At 51.9% G+C, this 19,307-nt stretch overlaps 9 non-coding genes and 1 pseudogene across 9 annotated transcripts; all 10 read left to right on the top strand.

Moving 5' to 3' along the window:
* The first annotated feature begins 7,575 nt into the window (after positions 1-7,575).
* Positions 7,576-7,694, top strand: LOC126155483 (5S ribosomal RNA). The gene has a single exon (XR_007532942.1). It is a non-coding gene; the product is annotated as a 5S ribosomal RNA (ribosomal RNA).
* Positions 7,695-8,748: 1,054 nt separating this feature from the next.
* Positions 8,749-8,867, top strand: LOC126155050 (5S ribosomal RNA). Its single transcript, XR_007532568.1, has one exon. It is a non-coding gene; the product is annotated as a 5S ribosomal RNA (ribosomal RNA).
* An 853-nt stretch (positions 8,868-9,720) lies between these two features.
* Positions 9,721-9,839, top strand: LOC126155732 (5S ribosomal RNA). The gene has a single exon (XR_007533174.1). It is a non-coding gene; the product is annotated as a 5S ribosomal RNA (ribosomal RNA).
* An 856-nt stretch (positions 9,840-10,695) lies between these two features.
* On the top strand, positions 10,696-10,814 carry LOC126155814 (5S ribosomal RNA). The gene has a single exon (XR_007533251.1). It is a non-coding gene; the product is annotated as a 5S ribosomal RNA (ribosomal RNA).
* Positions 10,815-11,660: 846 nt separating this feature from the next.
* Positions 11,661-11,779, top strand: LOC126154790 (5S ribosomal RNA). Its single transcript, XR_007532325.1, has one exon. It is a non-coding gene; the product is annotated as a 5S ribosomal RNA (ribosomal RNA).
* An 853-nt stretch (positions 11,780-12,632) lies between these two features.
* On the top strand, positions 12,633-12,751 carry LOC126155400 (5S ribosomal RNA; annotated as a pseudogene).
* Positions 12,752-13,602: 851 nt separating this feature from the next.
* Positions 13,603-13,721, top strand: LOC126154683 (5S ribosomal RNA). Its single transcript, XR_007532225.1, has one exon. It is a non-coding gene; the product is annotated as a 5S ribosomal RNA (ribosomal RNA).
* Positions 13,722-14,579: 858 nt separating this feature from the next.
* On the top strand, positions 14,580-14,698 carry LOC126154656 (5S ribosomal RNA). The gene has a single exon (XR_007532200.1). It is a non-coding gene; the product is annotated as a 5S ribosomal RNA (ribosomal RNA).
* Positions 14,699-15,541: 843 nt separating this feature from the next.
* LOC126155374 (5S ribosomal RNA) lies at positions 15,542-15,660 on the top strand. Its single transcript, XR_007532871.1, has one exon. It is a non-coding gene; the product is annotated as a 5S ribosomal RNA (ribosomal RNA).
* An 838-nt stretch (positions 15,661-16,498) lies between these two features.
* LOC126155829 (5S ribosomal RNA) lies at positions 16,499-16,617 on the top strand. The gene has a single exon (XR_007533265.1). It is a non-coding gene; the product is annotated as a 5S ribosomal RNA (ribosomal RNA).
* Positions 16,618-19,307: the final 2,690 nt, after the last annotated feature.

Here is a 19,307-nt window from a genome sequence, read left to right as displayed (position 1 = left end):
GTTTTGTCCGTCAAAAGTTCTTTTATGTTTGCTTTACTTTCTGTTCCTCCTTTCTTTCTTTCTTGTTATTTGTTCCTTTCTCGCGGCGACTGAGGGGGCCGAGTCGCGGTGATCATTTTATCACAGTTGGTGTGTGTCTGAATGTGGGACTCTTTCCTATTGCTATGCGTCGACGTTTGTTTTATTCTCCATGTACCATCCGTCGGCCGTTAGCGGAGACATGTTTTCTTTCGGACTTTCTTTTATTTGCGGTGGATTTCCTTTTTTTTGGTGGATGCCACGTGACTGTTGCTTTGACGGGTTGTCATTGTTGTCGATCACTGTCGATGCCAGTTGCCACGGCGTCCAGTAGCCACTTGCGGTGCGGTTGGCTCCCTTCCTGTTTTTTTTTTTTGTTATGTCGCAAGCCCAATTTTCAAACTACCTTTCTGTTGTGACAAAGATGCTTCCTTAAGCCTTTTAAACTACTGTAATGGCACGAAAATGCAGTAATTAACTCAGTTTGAGGGAGAATGTGCTAACCAAGTTTGCTAAGAAGACTTTGAAAACGACAAAACTGTACGAATCGGCAGGTGATTTCTGAAATACGTCACCGCCTATTGTTGTGTAGGAGTGTAGAGTTCCAAATTTGATTTGTAACCACGAATTTATTCCTTAGTCGTCTCGTCTCGTCTCGTCTCGTCTCGTCCCGCAGACGTTTGTCGTGCTTGCGCTGTCATATGGACCACGACCCGAGCGGCAGCGAGCGGCAGTCGAGCAAAGTCGGGACAAGTCGGGACGGGGACAGGGACAGGGATAGGAATGGTGCGAATGCACTGCAAACTACGCAGACACCTGGTGTGAGGCGAGGCGAGGCGAGGCGAGGCGAGGCGAGGAAGCCCACATCGCTACCAGTGGGCCCTCCAGCACGACACTGCCGCACCCCGCACAGGCCCTCCGCTGAACACCAGGGACAAGATGCGTCCTCCGCTAGTGTCGAAGGCTGCACGCGCCCAGCCGGACGTGTGTTAGGCTCGTGCCTGCTGACACCTTCGTGTGCTGCAGGCGGTGTCTTCGTCGCGTGTTTGGTGCTGCGCCTCGCAGCGTTCTCTCTTCTCTACTAGTTCCTGTAAGTTTATTGACGCTTTATTATGAATCGTGCTAACTCCGTACAGTGTGTTTTTGATAGGAACGCGGCTAGACCGTCGCCTTTTGATGTACACGAATGGGTATTTTCCGAATTGCGTAATCCCGAATCTGATTTGATCGGTATCCAGCTTGACTTTATTCAAAACTCTGTATTTTTGAAACTTCCGACCGCGGATTTTGTAGACAAGCTTGTTACCGAAAGTGGTGGAGTTAAGAAGTTTAAGCACGTGGACGGTGCTTTGTCTGATGTTTTGATTCTGCCGGCAGGCTTCGGCATTCGAAATGTGAAAGTTTATAATGTTCCGTTCGAATGCCCAAATGAGGCCATTGCTCGTAAACTCGGAGAATTTGGCACCGTGCTTAGTGTGGAGAATGATGTGTGGCCTGCAGGATTTAGGTACCGGGTTCTGAGTGGTGTTCGGACGGTCCGTGTAGATTTGAAGAAACATATACCGTCGTATTTGCTCATTGCTGGCACGCGCGCTTTCCTCAGCTATACTGGGCAGCCGCAGACGTGCTCCGTGTGTGGCAAAACAGATCATTTGCGACAAACCTGCACTTTACGCAGGCCGGCTCAGCTGCCGCGCGAAGCTGCTGATACCTCCACGTATGCGGGCGCGTTGGTTGGACCCCCCTCGATCACCCCGCCCGACCGACCTGTTTCTGCCGCTCCTGCAGCTGAGGCTCCTGTGTCTGACAATGTGACTCCGCCCACAGTTGTCGTTCCCCCGGTTGTGTCAGAACAAAGTTTACCTGCCGATCACACCCCTCGCGAGGTCCGTATTGCTGATTTGCCAGCCGTCAGTGTTTCGGACGTGCCCGTTCCGGAGACTTCTGAAATGTTGGTCGCGTCACCACGGCCGATTTCAGTCCCCGCCCCGCCGACAGACAAGCGGAAATTGCCGTCACAGCCGGGCCCGTCCACCGCCGGCGAGGCGGATGCTAGCGGTGCCGAAAGTGAGGTGTCCCAAGCTTCCACTCAGTCCGCCCCTGCCGATCCAAAACCGAAGCGTAAAAGGTCAAAGAAGCGTTCGAAAACGGCGCCCACTGAGGGCGTCGACGTCACCTTCGACCAGGCGGTTGAGGGACTGACGGATACTTTGGTCCAAGAGCGTCGCGACGCACCTTTCGTACACGGTCCACCTGTGTCGGTGCCCACCGCCCCCGCTTCCCGGCCCGTTCCGGACGCCGCACCTGCTCCTTCGGACACCATGCAGTGGTCTGATGATGTGGAGGAGGATCACTTTTTCTAGTTCCGCTTAAGTTACAGAGTCCACCCTGACGCGTGCATTCCACCAGTTACGCGTCCTCACCCTTAATATCAATCACATCCGAAGTGACCGTAAAGTTCACGCCCTCTTACACTTTTTGCAATCTGCTCGTTGCGATGTGGTTTTCCTTCAAGAAATAACAGCTGACGTTGTCCCGCATCTTACTGCCTATAATGTAATTCTTAATATTGATCCGGAAGCGACCTTTGGTACGGCTATTTTAATCACGCCCGGTTTAGAGTATAAACACGTAGAAATTTTACCGAATGGACGAGGGTTGGCATGTGTTATCTGCGACATATTTTTTGTTAACGTGTATGCCCCCTCTGGAACTGACAATAAACGTCTGAGGGATACTTTTTTCCATCATGATTTATGTCAGCTCTTCCATCGAAACCACCGACGGATCATCTTAGGTGGTGATTTTAATTGTGTCTTGCGTGATGCCGACCAGGAGCCGACGGCGAATAAGTGTCTTGCACTGCAAACTTTAGTTGACACTTTTAAACTTGAGGACACGTGGCTTTGTTTTAGTCCGACTGCTACAGGTTTTACTTATTTTTATCCTACTGGGCATAGTAGATTGGACAGATTTTATATATCGCCGGACCTCGCTGCTCAAATCTTGCAGGCAGAAGTTGCTCCCGTCGCTTTTTCGGATCATTGTGGTTATTTGTGTGCTTTTAATGTTCCGTCTGTTCGCCCAGAACGTACGCGATCCTACTGGAAATTCAATGTTAGTGTTTTGGATGACGTCAGTCTTGTCGAACAGGTGCATTTGTTGTGGCACCAACTTCTTCAGAGCCGCCCACAGGCGGGTTCTACTGTCGATTGGTGGCTCCGTCACGCTAAACCGGCTATTCGTACTCTGCTCATTAATTACTGTCGTGACAAGGCCCATTGGGAAGTGATGACGGTCGCTTTCTATCGCGATTGTTTACAGGATTTAATTACTCGGGTTACCGACCGCCCTGAACTCCTTCCCACGTTACGGAAAATTAAGACGAAGATTTTAAACCATCTGCATCGGAAGGCACAGGGCTCTGTTGTCCGTAGCAGGCCTTTCGATCCCACTTTGGAGGAACCGCTTTCATTGTATCATTTACGACGGGCCCGTCTGCGGCGTGAAAAACTTTTATTCACCGACTGGATAACGCGTGACGGTCTTAGGACTTCAGATTGCCGGGTGATTCAGGACGAAATTTACGATCACTACTCTAATCTCTTTCAATCTCAACCTTTGAATGAAGCCTCCTTGCAGATGTTTTTACACGACCTGCCTTCTATTTTAACGCGTCAGGATAGACTTCTTTTAAATGAGCGTTTTACAGCTGCTGATGTTTCTGCCGCCGTTAAGGCTAGCCCGAAGGGAAAGGCCCCTGGCCATGACGGCATTCCTGTGGAATTTTATGTGAAATTTTCCGGTCTTTTAACTGATACTTTTGTTGCCATGGTGAATGAAATACATAATGGTCTCGATGTGCCGGAAGAATTTTTAGAGGGTCTCGTCGTCCTCATCCCGAAAACCACTGGCATCCCAAGTGCGGTGACTTTACGGCCGATCACACTCTTAAACGCCGATTATAAAATCATAGCACGCTGCTTTTCCCACCGTTTGCGGCCGGCGTTGAAGACCGTCATTAGTCCTTCTCAATCGTGTGCCGTACCTGGACGGAATATTTATGACGACGTACTCGCGTATCGTGAGTGTATCGCTTCTGCCTCGTCACGCCGTGGCGGCCGGGCTGCGATACTTTCCATTGATTTTCATAACGCGTTTGATAGAATTAGTCACGAGTACTTGCGGCGGGTCATGTCTAGGTTTGGATTTGGTTTAACATTCACGCATGTGATATCTAACCTTCTGAAATCGGCTACATCCAGAATCCTTTTTCATGGCCAGGCCGGTGATGTCCTCAGGATGAACAGATCCGTCCGCCAAGGGTGCCCACTTTCCATGGGATTATTCGTTTTAGCGTTGGATCCTCTGATCCGTAAGATAACAAATGTTTGCCACGGTGTCCCGTTTGGTACGGGTTCGCTTGTCTGTCGGGCGTATGCGGACGACTTGGGTGTTTTTATCCAACGTCCCGATGATATTGATACGCTCCGCCTCATTCTTCACCAATTTGAAACGGCATCGGGTGCGGTTGTGAACCCCCGTAAGTCCATCTTACTGCCGCTTACTGCGACCATGAGGGCTGTCCGTCGTGATTGGTATACCGTAAGGTTGCGACATAAGATTCTCGGGATCCAGATGACTGCCAATGTACAACAAATGGCGGTGATAAATTGGCGCGCGGTGTTATATTCTGTACGAGCGGCGACTCAGGCTGCCGCCAAACGAAATTTGTCTTTGCTGGATAGAGCTTCGGTTGTAAATACCCAGGTGTTGGCCAAGGCCTGGTACTTGGCTCAAGTTTTGCCGGTGCCGAAGGAGATTGAACGGGCAATCAAGCATGCTGTTTCTTGGTTGGTCTGGCGAGGCGAAATCTTTAAAGTCGCCTACAATATTTGCACGCTCCCGCCGGACAGGGGCGGCGTCGGTATGGTTGATTTTCCTTCAAAGTGTGCTGCCCTTTTGCTCCACCGAACCAACCGTGTAATAGCCAATGCGGGGCTTAGCCCCACGTCGGTACTCTTCGACCTTTACCGCCCTGCTTCTCTCCGCGCGCCTGTCTCTGTCCAGGCTATCCCGTACAGATTGAATTTCGTTCGCCAGTATTTCCTCCACACTAGCTATCTGATAGGCGACGACCGGCGCAGGGGTAGCGTCAGCGCGATCGCAGAGGCCCTCCGCGGAACTCTGCCGACTAACAAATGGGAGTTGAGGCTGCCGCAATGCGATTGGCGGACGGTGTGGTCCAACATTTCCAGTAAATTGTTGACATCCGATGTTCGGGCCACCTGGTATAAAGTTGTGAATCGCACCGTTGCCACGAATGCGAAACTCCACGCAATCAATCTCCTCCCGAGTGGCCTCTGCGGGCGGTGCGCGGCTGAGGACACGATCGAACACCGTTTTGTGTGCCCCCAGTTTCAAGAGGTATGGGATGCCACCCGTGAGATGTTGGCATTGATCAATCGGACTACCCCGCGTGCCATACAGCCTTTGTATATCCTGGTTCCCGACTGGCGGCCGTATCCTGCCACCAAGAGAAACGCTACCGTGTGGATCGCTGCGCATGCTGCACATGCGATTTTTTCTCTTCGACTCATGGATCGCTTGCAGTTTTTGACGTATCTTTGGGACTACTATGGGCGGGAGAAACGTAACCCGCAGTATGTTTCCAATTATGCCCGATTTTTAGATGTACCTCTACGGACCGCCTTTACCAAATTACATATTTCTCTCCTGCCATGATTATGTACTTTCCATTCCACTGTTCCTTTTGGTGGAATGTGCGGAATGATATCATTGTTCTATTCTTGATGTATGACAGTTAATTTGTCTCACCGGCTCGACTAATCTTCCGCCATTTTGGGAGGTTGTCCTTAGGATTGCCATATTGGTTTTTTTTTTTTTTCTCTCCTGGATTTGACGATTTGTTCCCTAATTGCTGACTTTTCCTAAATTTTTGTGACTATTGCAGGACTGTCAATTGACTTGTCCCTGAACTGTGAGACGGTGCTTAAAGATATTTTGTGTTGAAACGGTTGCCTCTTGGGCACGGAAATCAAGCTTATCGAGAAGACGAAATATGTTTGCTGCTGCCGGAATTGTGTAGAATTCACCTTTACCGTGCGCCGGACATATTTGGCACGTATAGTGTGCTCGTTCGTGTGTGTTTTTTATTTTTAAATTTTCTTTGAGAGTCTCTTTACTTTTGCTTTTCTCTTGCGGCGGGAGGCCTCCGCTGCTGACTTGTGGTCATTGTCCTTCTAGAATGGTTTTTTATTTGTGTTTCGCGTTTGCGTTCTTCCTTCCTCACGTTATATCCACACCTTCAGCGGATGGTATTCCTTTCTCACATCGTTTTGGACATGTTTCCGCTGGCCACAATGGACCTTTGTTCTCCTAAAGGATCTCAACAAAAAAAAATAAAAAAAAAAAAAATAAAGAAAAAAAAAAAGAAACCAATAAGAAAAATGCTGATCTCACACAAAAAAAAAAAATAAAAAAATAATGAGAGTACAATACACCACCTTTTCCGTTATTCCCTGTTTCTTGGGTTGGGAGGGCGAGGGAGACACTGTGGCCGGGCCTCGGATTGCGACCCCCGCCCACTTTGCCTCCACCGCCACCCTGGCCTGCTCTTACAATGAAGTATAATTAGTTGAAAAAACAAAATACTCTCAAAAAAAAAAAAAAACAAAAAAAAAAGGTGCTGTTGGCTCCCTTCCTTTTGTTTTTTTGTTATGTCGCCAGCCCAATTTTCAAACTACCTTTCTGTTGTGACAAAGATGCTTCCTTAAGCCTTTTAAACTACTGTAATGGTACGAAAATGCAGTAATTAACTCAGTTTGAGGGAGAATGTGCTAACCAAGTTTGCTAAGATGACTTTGAAAACGACAAAACAGTACGAATCGGCTGGTGATTTCTGAAATACGTCACCGCCTATTGTTGTGTAGGAGTGTAGAGTTCCAAATTTGATTTGTAACCACGAATTTATTCCTTAGTCGTCTCGTCTCGTCTCGTCTCGTCTCGTCCCGCAGACGTTTGTCGTGCTTGCGCTGTCATATGGACCACGACCCGAGCGGCAGCGAGCGGCAGTCGAGCAAAGTCGGGACAAGTCGGGACGGGGACAGGGACAGGGATAGGAATGGTGCGAATGCACTGCAAACTACAGACACCTGGTGTGAGGCGAGGCGAGGCGAGGCGAGGATGCCCACATCGCTACCAGTGGGCCCTCCAGCACGACACTGCCGCACCCCGCACAGGCCCTCCGCTGAACACCAGGGACAAGATGCGTCCTCCGCTAGTGTCGAAGGCTGCACGCGCCCAGCGAATGACAGGGGGTGCAACGAGCAGCAGTGCGTCTCACACACGCGGCGGTGCGCCCGCCAATTCGGCCGTCACTCTGCTGCGACGCCGGGCGCGCCTCCCCGCGCCGTCCTCGAGGAACTGGCGGTTGCGGAAGGAAGCGCTTTCGTCAAATGCGGCCGAAAACTAACATTTTGTGTGTTGGCAGAAAAGCCGAACGCGAATTCTGCCGTGCTCCTACATTAGATAAGCGCCAACGGCCATACCATGATGAATACACCGGTTCTCGTCCGATCACCGAAGTTAAGCATCATCGGGCCCGGCTAGTACTTGGATGGGTGACCGCCTGGGAAACCCGGGTGCTGTTGGCTCCCTTCCTGTTTTTTTTTTTTTTTTGTTATGTCGCCAGCCCAATTTTCAAACTACCTTTCTGTTGTGACAAAGATGCTTCCTTAAGCCTTTTAAACTACTGTAATGGTACGAAAATGCAGTAATTAACTCAGTTTGAGGGAGAATGTGCTAACCAAGTTTGCCAAGAAGACTTTGAAAACGACAAAACAGTACGAATCGGCAGGTGATTTCTGAAATACGTCACCGCCTATTGTTGTGTAGGAGTGTAGAGTTCCAAATTTGATTTGTAACCACGAATTTATTCCTTAGTCGTCTCGTCTCGTCTCGTCTCGTCTCGTCCCGCAGACGTTTGTCGTGCTTGCGCTGTCATATGGACCACGACCCGAGCGGCAGTCGAGCAAAGTCGGGACAAGTCGGGACGGGGACAGGGACAGGGACAGGGATAGGAATGGTGCGAATGCACTGCAAACTACGCAGACACCTGGTGTGAGGCGAGGCGAGGCGAGGCGAGGCGAGGAAGCCCACATCGCTACCAGTGGGCCCTCCAGCACGACACTGCCACACACCGCACAGGCACTCCGCTGAACACCAGGGACAAGATGCGTCCTCCGCTAGTGTCGAAGGCTGCACGCGCCCAGCGAATGACAGGGGGTGCAACGAGCAGCAGTGCGTCTCACACACGCGGCGGTGCGCCCGCCAATTCGGCCGTCACTCTGCTGCGACATCGCGCGACATCGCTACCAGTGGGCCCTCCAGCACGACACTGCCGCACCCCGCACAGGCCCTCCGCTGAACACCAGGGACAAGATGCGTCCTCCGCTAGTGTCGAAGGCTGCACGCGCCCAGCGAATGACAGGGGGTGCAACGAGCAGCAGTGCGTCTCACACGCGGCGGTGCGCCCGCCAATTCGGCCGTCACTCTGCTGGGACGCCGGGCGCGCCTCCCCGCGCCGTCCTCGAGGAACTGGCGGTTGCGGAAGGAAGCGCTTTCGTCAAATGCGGCCGAAAACTAACATTTTGTGTGTTGGGAGAAAAGCCGAACGCGAATTCTGCCGTGCTCCTACATTAGATGAGCGCCAACGGCCATACCATGATGAATACACCGGTTCTCGTCCGATCACCGAAGTTAAGCATCATCGGGCCCGGCTAGTACTTGGATGGGTGACCGCCTTGGAAACCCGGGTGCTGTTGGGTCCCTTCCTGTATTTTTTTTTTGTTATGTCGCCAGCCCATTTTTCAAACTACCTTTCTGTTGTGACAAAGATGCTTCCTTAAGCCTTTTAAACTACTGTAATGGTACGAAAATGCAGTAATTAACTCAGTTTGAGGGAGAATGTGCTAACCAAGTTTGCTAAGAATACTTTGAAAACGACAAAACAGTACGAATCGGCAGGTGATTTCTGAAATACGTCACCGCCTATTGTTGTGTAGGAGTGTAGAGTTCCAAATTTGATTTGTAACCACGAATTTATTCCTTAGTCGTCTCGTCTCGTCTCGTCCCGCAGACGTTTGTCGTGCTTGCGCTGTCATATGGACCACGACACGAGCGGCAGCGAATGGAAGTCGAGCAAAGTCGGGACAAGTCGGGACGGGGACAGGGACAGGGATAGGAATGGTGCGAATGCACTGCAAACTACGCAGACACCTGGTGTGAGGCGAGGCGAGGTGAGGCGAGGCGAGGCGAGGCGAGGCGAGGATGCCCACATCGCTACCAGTGGGCCCTCCAGCACGACACTGCCGCACCCCGCACAGGCCCTCCGCTGAACACCAGGGACAAGATGCGTCCTCCGCTAGTGTTGAAGGCTGCACGCGCCCAGCGGATGACAGGGGGTGCAACGAGCAGCAGTGCGTCTCACACACGCGGCGGTGCGCCCGCCAATTCGGCCGTCACTCTGCTGGGACTCCGGGCGCGCCTCCCCGCGCCGTCCTCGAGGAGCTGGCGATTGCGGAAGGAAGTGCTTTCGTCAAATGCGGCCGAAAACTAACATTTTGTGTGTTGGGAGAAAAGCCGAACGCGAATTCTGCCGTGCTCCTACATCAGATGAGCGCCAACGGCCATACCATGATGAATACACCGGTTCTCGTCCGATCACCGAAGTTAAGCATCATCGGGCCCGGCTAGTACTTGGATGGGTTACCGCCTGGGAAACCCAGGTGCTGTTGGCTCCCTTCCTGTTTTCTTATTGTTATGTCGCCAGTCCAATTTTCAATCTACCTTTCTGTTGTGACAAAGATGCTTCCTTAAGCCTTTTAAACTACTGTAATGGTACGAAAATGCAGTAATTAACTCAGTTTGAGGGAGAATGTGCTAACCAAGTTTGCCAAGAAGACTTTGAAAACGACAAAACAGTACGAATCGGCAGGTGATTTCTGAAATACGTCACCGCCTATTGTTGTGTAGGAGTGTAGAGTTCCAAATTTGATTTGTAACGACGAATTTATTCCTTAGTCGTCTCGTCTCGTCTCGTCTCGTCTCGTCCCGCAGACGTTTGTCGTGCTTGCGCTGTCATATGGACCACGACCCGAGCGGCAGCGAGCGGCAGTCGAGCAAAGTCGTGACTAGTCGGGACGGGGACAGGGACAGGGATAGGAATGGTGCGAATGCACTGCAAACTACGCAGACACCTGGTGTGAGGCGAGGCGAGGCGAGGCGAGGCGAGGCGAGGCGAGGAAGCCCACATCGCTACCAGTGGGCCCTCCAGCACGACACTGCCGCACCCCGCACAGGCCCTCCGCTGAACACCAGGGACAAGATGCGTCCTCCGCTAGTGTCGAAGGCTGCACGCGCCCAGCGAATGACAGGGGGTGCAACGAGCAGCAGTGCGTCTCACACACGCGGCGGTGCGCCCGCCAATTCGGCCGTCACTCTGCTGGGACGCCGGGCGCTCCTCCCCGCGCCGTCCTCGAGGAACTGGCGATTGCGGAAGGAAGCGCTTTCGTCAAATGCGGCCGAAAACTAACATTTTTTGTGTTGGAAGAAAAGCCGAACGCGAATTCTGCCGTGCTCCTACATTAGATGAGCGCCAACGGCCATACCATGATGAATACACCGGTTCTCGTCCGATCACCGAAGTTAAGCATCATCGGGCCCGGCTAGTACTTGGATGGGTGACCGCCTGTGAAACCCGGGTGCTGTTGGCTCCCTTCCTTTTGTTTTTTTGTTATGTCGCCAGCCCAATTTTCAAACTACCTTTCTGTTGTGACAAAGATGCTTCCTTAAGCCTTTTAAACTACTGTAATGGTACGAAAATGCAATAATTAACTCAGTTTGAGGGAGAATGTGCTAACCAAGTTTGCCAAGAAGACTTTGAAAACGACAAAACAGTACGAATCGGCAGGTGATTTCTGAAATACGTCACCGCCTATTGTTGTGTAGGAGTGTAGAGTTCCAAATTTGATTTGTAACGACGAATTTATTCCTTAGTCGTCTCGTCTCGTCTCGTCTCGTCCCGCAGACGTTTGTCGTGCTTACGCTGTCATATGGACCACGACCCGAGCGGCAGCGAGCGGCAGTCGAGCAAAGCCGGGACTAGTTGGGACGGGGACAGGGACAGGGATAGGAATGGTGCGAATGCACTGCAAACTACGCAGACACCTGGTGTGAGGCGAGGCGAGGCGAGGCGAAGCGAGGCGAGGAAGCCCACATCGCTACCAGTGGGCCCTCCAGCACGACACTGCCGCACCCCGCACAGGCCCTCCGCTGAACACCAGGGACAAGATGCGTCCTCCGCTAGTGTCGAAGGCTGCACGCGCCCAGCGAATGACAGGGGGTGCAACGAGCAGCAGTGCGTCTCACACACGCGGCGGTGCGCCCGCCAATTCGGCCGTCACTCTGCTGGGACGCCGGGCGCGCTTCCCCGCGCCGTCCTCGAGGAACTGGCGGTTGCGGAAGGAAGCGCTTTCGTCAAATGCGGCCGAAAACTAACATTTTGTTTGTTGGGAGAAACGCCGAACGCGAATTCTGCCGTGCTCCTACATTAGATGAGCGCCAACGGCCATACCATGATGAATACACCGGTTCTCGTCCGATCACCGAAGTTAAGCATCATCGGGCCCGGCTAGTGCTTGGATGGGTGACCGCCTGGGAAACCCGGGTGCTGTTGGCTCCCTTCCTGTTTTTTTTTTTTTTTGTTATGTCGCCAGCCCAATTTTCAAACTACCTTTCTGTTGTGACTGAGATGCTTCCTTAAGCCTTGTAAACTACTGTAATGGTACGAAAATGCAGTAATTAACTCAGTTTGAGGGAGAATGTGCTAACCAAGTTTGCCAAGAAGACTTTGAAAACGACAAAACAGTACGAATCGGCAGGTAATTCTGAAATACGTCACCGCCTAGTGTTGTGTAGGAGTGTAGAGTTCCAAATTTGATTTGTAACCACGAATGTATTCCTTAGTCGTCTCGTCTCGTCTCGTCTCGTCCCGCAGACGTTTGTCGTGCTTGCGCTGTCATATGGACCACGACCCGAGCGGCAGCGAGCGGCAGTCGAGCAAAGTCGGGACAAGTCGGGACGGGGACAGGGACAGGGATAGGAATGGTGCGAATGCACTGCAAACTACGCAGACACCTGGTGTGAGGCGAGGCGAGGCGATGCGAGGCGAGGCGAGGCGAGGAAGCCCACATCGCTACCAGTGGGCCCTGCAGCACGACACTACCGCACCCCGCACAGGCCCTCCGCTGAACACCAGGGACAAGATGCGTCCTCCACTAGTGTCGAAGGCTGCACGCGCCCAGCGAATGACAGGGGGTGCAACGAGCAGCAGTGCGTCTCACACACGTGGCGGTGCGCCCGCCAATTCGGCCGTCACTCTGCTGCGACGCTGGGCGCGCCTCCCCGCGCCGTCCTCGAGGAACTGGCGGTTGCGGAAGGAAGCGCTTTCGTCAAATGCGGCCGAAAACTAACATTTTGTGTGTTGGGAGATGCCGAACGCGAATTCTGCCGTGCTCCTACATCAGATGAGCGCCAACGGCCATACCATGATGAATACACCGGTGCTCGTCCGATTACCGAAGTTAAGCGTCATCGGGCCCGGCTAGTACTTGGATGGGTGACCGCCTGACAAACCCTGGTGCTGATGGCTCCCTTCCTGTTTTTTTTTTTTTTTTTTTTGTTATGTCGCCAGTCCAATTTTCAAACTACCTTTCTGTTGTGACAAAGATGCTTCCTTAAGCCTTTTAAACTACTGTAATGGTACGAAAATGCAGTAATTAACTCAGTTTGAGGGAGAATGTGCTAACCAAGTTTGCCAAGAAGACTTTGAAAACGACAAAACAGTACGAATCGGCAGGTGATTTCTGAAATACGTCACCGCCTATTGTTGTGTAGGAGTGTAGAGTTCCAAATTTGATTTGTAACCACGAATTTATTCCTTAGTCGTCTCGTCTCTTCCCGCAGACGTTTGTTGTGCTTGCGCTGTCATATGGACCACGACCCGAGCGGCGGCGAGCTGCAGTCGAGCAAAGTCGGGACAAGTCGGGACGGGGACAGGGACAGGGATAGGAATGGTGCGAATGCACTGCAAACTACGCAGACACCTGGTGTGAGGCGAGGCGAGGCGAGGCGAGGCGAGGCGAGGCGAGGAAGCCCACATCGCTACCAGTGGGCCCTCCAGCACGACACTGCCGCACCCCGCACAGGCCCTCCGCTGAACACCAGGGACAAGATGCGTCCTCCGCTAGTGTCGAAGGCTGCACGCGCCCAGCGAATGACAGGGGGTGCAACGAGCAGCAGTGCGTCTCACACACGCGGCGGTGCGCCCGCCAATTCGGCCGTCACTCTGCTGGGACGCCGGGCGCGCCTCCCCGCGCCGTCCTCGAGGAACTGGCGGTTGCGGAAGGAAGCGCTTTCGTCAAATGCGGCCGAAAACTATCATTTTGTGTGTTGGGAGAAAAGCCGAACGCGAATTCTGCCGTGCTCCTACATTAGATGAGCGCCAACGGCCATACCATGATGAATACACCGGTTCTCGTCCGATTACCGAAGTTAAGCATCATCGGGCCCGGCTAGTACTTGGATGGGTGACCGCCTGGGAAACCCGGGTGCTGTTGGCTCCCTTCCTGTTTTTTTTTTTTTTTTGTTATGTCGCCAGTACAATTTTCAAACTACCTTTCTGTTGTGACAAAGATGCTTCTTTACGCCTTTTAAACTACTGTAATGGTACGAAAATGCAGTAATTAACTCAGTTTGAGGGAGAATGTGCTAACCAAGTTTGCCAAGAAGACTTTGAAAACGACAAAACAGTACGAATCGGCAGGTGATTTCTGAAATACGTCACCGCCTATTGTTGTGTAGGAGTGTAGAGTTCCAAATTTGATTTGTAACCACGAATTTATTCCTTAGTTGTCTCGTCTCGTCTCGTCTCGTCTCGTCCCGCAGACGTTTGTCGTGCTTGCGCTGTCATATGGACCGCGAACCGAGCGGCAGCGAGCGGCAGTCGAGCAAAGCCAGGACAAGTCGGGACGGGGACAGGGACAGGGATAGGAATGGTGCGAATGCACTGCAAACTACGCAGACACCTGGTGTGAGGCGAGGCGAGGCGAGGCGAAGCGAGGCGAGGAAGCCCACATCGCTACCAGTGGGCCCTCCAGCACGACACTGCCGCATGCCGCACAGGCCCCCCCGCTGAACACCAGGGACAAGATGCGTCCTCCGCTAGTGTCGAAGGCTGCACGCGCCCAGCGAATGACAGGGGGTGCAACGAGCAGCAGTGCGTCTCACACACGCGGCGGTGCGCCCGCCAATTCGGCCGTCACTCTGCTGGGACGCCGGGCGCGCCTCCCCGCGCCGTCCTCGAGGAACTGGCGGTTGCGGAAGGAAGCGCTTTCGTCAAATGCGGCCGAAAACTAACATTTTGTGTGTTGGAAGAAAAGCCGAACGTGAATTCTGCCGTGCTCCTACATTAGATGAGCGCCAACGGCCATACCATGATGAATACACCGGTTCTCGTCCGATCACCGAAGTTAAGCATCATCGGGCCCGGCTCGTACTTGGATGGGTGACCGCCTGGGAAACCCGGGTGCTGTTGGCTCCCTTCCTGTTTTTTTTTTTTGTTATGTCGCCAGCCCAATTTTCAAACTACCTTTCTGTTGTGACAAAGATGCTTCCTTAAGCCTTTTAAACTACTGTAATGGTACGAAAATGCAGTAATTAACTCAGTTTGAGGGAGAATGTGCTAACCAAGTTTGCCAAGAAGACTTTGAAAACGACAAAACAGTACGAATCGGCAGGTGATTTCTGAAATACGTCTCCGCCTATTGTTGTGTAGGAGTGTAGAGTTCCAAATTTGATTTGTAACCACGAATTTATTCCTTAGTCGTCTCGTCTCGTCTCGTCTCGTCTCGTCCCGCAGACGTTTGTCGTGCTTGCGCTGTCATATGGACCACGACCCGAGCGGCAGCGAGCGGCAGTCGAGCAATGTCGGGACAAGTCGGGACGGGGACAGGGACAGGGATAGGAATGGTGCGAATGCACTGCAAACTACGCAGACACCTGGTGTGAGGCGAGGCGAGGCGAGGCGAGGAAGCCCACATCGCTACCAGTGGGCCCTCCAGCACGACACTGCCTCACCCCGCACAGGCCCTCCGCTGAACACCAGGGACAAGATGCGTCCTCCGCTAGTGTCGAAGGCTGCACGCGCCCAGCGAATGACAGGGGGTGCAACGAGCAGCAGTGCGTCTCACACACGCGGCGGTGCGCCCGCCAATTCGGCCGTCACTCTGCTGCGACGCCGGGCGCGCCTCCCCGCGCCGTCCTCGAGGAACTGGCGGTTGCGGAAGGAAGCGCTTTCGTCAAATGCGGCCGAAAACTAACATTTTGTGTGTTGGGAGAAAAGCCGAACGCGAATTCTGCCGTGCTCCTACATCAGATGAGCGCAAACGGCCATACCAAGATGAATACACCGGTTCTCGTCCGATCACCGAAGTTAAGCATCGTCGGGCCCACCTAGTACTTGGATGGGTGACCGCCTGGGAAACCCGGGTGCTGTTGGCTCCCTTCCTGTTTTTTTTTTTTGCTATGTCGCCAGCCCAATTTTCAAACTACCTTTCTGTTGTGACAAAGATGCTTCCTTAAGCCTTTTAAACTACTGTAATGGTACGAAAATGCAGTAATTAACTCAGTTTGAGGGAGAATGTGCTAACCAAGTTTGCCAAGAAGACTTTGAAAACGACAAAACAGTACGAATCGGCAGATGATTTCTGAAATACGTCACCGCCTATTGTTGTGTAGGAGTGTAGAGTTCCAAATTTGATTTGTAACCACGAATTTATTCCTTAGTCGTCTCGTCTCGTCTCGTCTCGTCTCGTCCCGCAGACGTTTGTCGTGCTTGCGCTGTCATATGGACCACGACCCGAGCGGCAGCGACCGGCAGTCGAGCAAAGTCGGGACAAGTCGGGACGGGGACAGGGACAGGGATAGGAATGGTGCGAATGCACTGCAAACTACGCAGACAACTGGTATGAGGCGAGGCGAGGCGAGGAAGCCCACATCGCTACCAGTGGGCCCTCCAGCACGACACTGCCGCACCCCGCACAGGCCCTCCGCTGAACACCAGGGACAAGATGCGTCCTCCGCTAGTGTCGAATTCTGCACGCGCCCAGCGAATGACAGGGGGTGCAACGAGCAGCAGTGCGTCTCACACACGCGGCGGTGCGCCCGCCAATTCGGCCGTCACTCAGCTGGGACGCCGGGCGCGCCTCCCCGCGCCGTCCTCGAGGAACTGGCGGTTGCGGAAGGAAGCGCTTTTGTCAAATGCGGCCGAAAACTAACATTTTGTGTGTTGGGAGAAAAGCCGAACGCGAATTCTGCCGTGCTCCTACATTAGATGAGCGCCAACGGCCATACCATGATGAATACACCGGTTCTCGTCCGATCACCGAAGTTAAGCATCATCGGGCCAGGCTAGTACTTGGATGGGTGACCGCCTGGGAAACCCGGGTGCTGTTGGCTCCCTTCCTTTTGTTTTTTTGTTATGTCGCCAGCCCAATTTTCAAACTACCTTTCTGTTGTGACAAAGATGTTTCCTTAAGCCTTTTAAACTACTGTAATGGTACGAAAATGCAGTAATTAACTCAGTTTGAGGGAGAATGTGCTAACCAAGTTTGCCAAGAAGACTTTGAAAACGACAAAACAGTACGAATCGGCAGGTGATTTCTGAAATACGTCACCGCCTATTGTTGTGTAGGAGTGTAGAGTTCCAAATTTGATTTGTAACCACGAATTTATTCCTTAGTCGTCTCGTCTCGTCTCGTCTCGTCTCGTCCCGCAGACGTTTGTTGTGCTTGCGCTGTCATATGGACCACGACCCGAGCGGCAGCGAGCGGCAGTCGAGCAAAGTCGGGACAAGTCGGGACGGGGACAGGGACAGGGATAGGAATGGTGCGAATGCACTGCAAACTACGCAGACACCTGGTGTGAGGCGAGGCGAGGCGAGGCGACGAAGCCCACATCGCTACCAGTGGCGCCCTCCAGCACGACACTGCCACACCCCGCACAGGCCCTCCGCTGAACACCAGGGACAAGATGCGTCCTCCGCTAGTGTCGAAGGCTGCACGCGCCCAGCGAATGACAGGGGGTGCAACGAGCAGCAGTGCGTCTCACACACGCGGCGGTGCGCCCGCCAATTCGGCCGTCACATCTACATCTACATCTACATCTACATCTACATCTACATTTATACTCCGCAAGCCACCCAACGGTGTGTGGCGGAGGGCACTTTACGTGCCACCGTCATTACCTCCCTTTCCTGTTCCAGTCGCGTATGGTTCGCGGGAAGAACGACTGTCTGAAAGCCTCTGTGCGCGCTCTAATCTCTCTAATTTTACATTCGTGATCTCCTCGGGAGGTATAAGTAGGGGGAAGCAATATATTCGATACCTCATCCAGAAACGCACCCTCTCGAAACCTGGCGAGCAAGCTACACCGCGAAGCAGAGCGCCTCTCTTGCAGAGTCCGCCACTTGAGTTTGTTAAACATCTGCGTAACGCTATCACGGTTACCAAATAACCCTGTGACGAAACGCGCCGCTCTTCTTTGAATCTTCTCTATCTCCTCCGTCAACCCGATCTGGTACGGATCCCACACTGATGAGCAATACTCAAGTATAGGTCGAACGAGTGTTTTGTAAGCCACCTCCTTTGTTGATGGACTACATTTTCTAAGGACTCTCCCAATGAATCTCAACCTGGTACCCGCCTTACCAACAATTAATTTTATATGATCATTCCACTTCAAATCGTTCCGCACGCATACTCCCAGATATTTTACAGAAGTAACTGCTACCAGTGTTTGTTCCGCTATCATATAATCATACAATAAAGGATCCTTCTTTCTATGTATTCGCAATACATTACATTTGTCTATGTTAAGGGTCAGTTGCCACTCCCTGCACCAAGTGCCTATCCGCTGCAGATCTTCCTGCATTTCGCTACAATTTTCTAATGCTGCAACTTCTCTGTATACTACAGCATCATCCGCGAAAAGCCGCATGGAACTTCCGACACTATCTACTAGGTCATTTATATATATTGTGAAAAGCAATGGTCCCATAACACTCCCCTGTGGCACACCAGAGGTTACTTTAACGTCTGTAGACGTCTCTCCGTTGATAACAACATGCTGCGTTCTGTTTGCTAAAAACTCTTCAATCCAGCCACACAGCTGGTCTGATATTCCGTAGGCTCTTACTTTGTTTATCAGGCGACAGTGCGGAACTGTATCGAACGCCTTCCGGAAGTCAAGAAAAATAGCATCTACCTGGGAGCCTGTATCTAATATTTTCTGGGTCTCATGAACAAATAAAGCGAGTAGGGTCTCACACGATCGCTGTTTCCGGAATCCATGTTGATTCCTACATAGTAGATTCTGAGTTTCCAAAAACGACATGATATTCGAGCAAAAAACATGTTCTAGAATTCTACAACAGATCGACGTCAGAGATATAGGTCTATAGTTTTGCGCATCTGCTCGACGACCCTTCTTGAAGACTGGGACTACCTGTGCTCTTTTCCAATCATTTGGAACCTTCCGTTCCTCTAGAGACTTGCGGTACACGGCTGTTAGAAGGGGGGCAAGTTCTTTCGCGTACTCTGTGTAGAATCGAATTGGTATCCCGTCAGGTCCAGTGGACTTTCCTCTGTTGAGTGATTCCAGTTGCTTTTCTATTCCTTGGACATTTATTTCGATGTCAGCCATTTTTTCGTTTGTGCGAGGATTTAGAGAAGGAACTGCAGTGCGGTCTTCCTCTGTGAAACAGCTTTGGAAAAAGGTGTTTAGTATTTCAGCTTTACGCTTGTCATCCTCTGTTTCAATGCCATCATCATCCCGGAGTGTCTGGATATGCTGTTTCGAGCCACTTACTGATTTAACGTAAGACCAGAACTTCCTAGGATTTTCTGTCAAGTCGGTACATAGAATTTTACTTTCGAATTCACCGAACGCTTCACGCATAGCCCTCCTTACGCTAACTTTGACATCGTTTAGCTTCTGTTTGTCTGAGAGGTTTTGGCTGCGTTTAAACTTGCAGTGAAGCTCTCTTTGCTTTCGCAGTAATTTCCTAACTTTGTTGTTGTACCACGGTGGGTTTTTCCCGTCCCTCACAGTTTTACTCGGCACGTACCTGTCTAAAACGCATTTTACGA

The sequence above is a fragment of the Schistocerca cancellata genome, unplaced genomic scaffold (assembly GCF_023864275.1).
Source record: "Schistocerca cancellata isolate TAMUIC-IGC-003103 unplaced genomic scaffold, iqSchCanc2.1 HiC_scaffold_1100, whole genome shotgun sequence".
NCBI classification, from domain to species: domain Eukaryota; kingdom Metazoa; phylum Arthropoda; class Insecta; order Orthoptera; family Acrididae; genus Schistocerca; species Schistocerca cancellata.
This window is presented reverse-complemented; position numbering and strand designations above follow the sequence as displayed.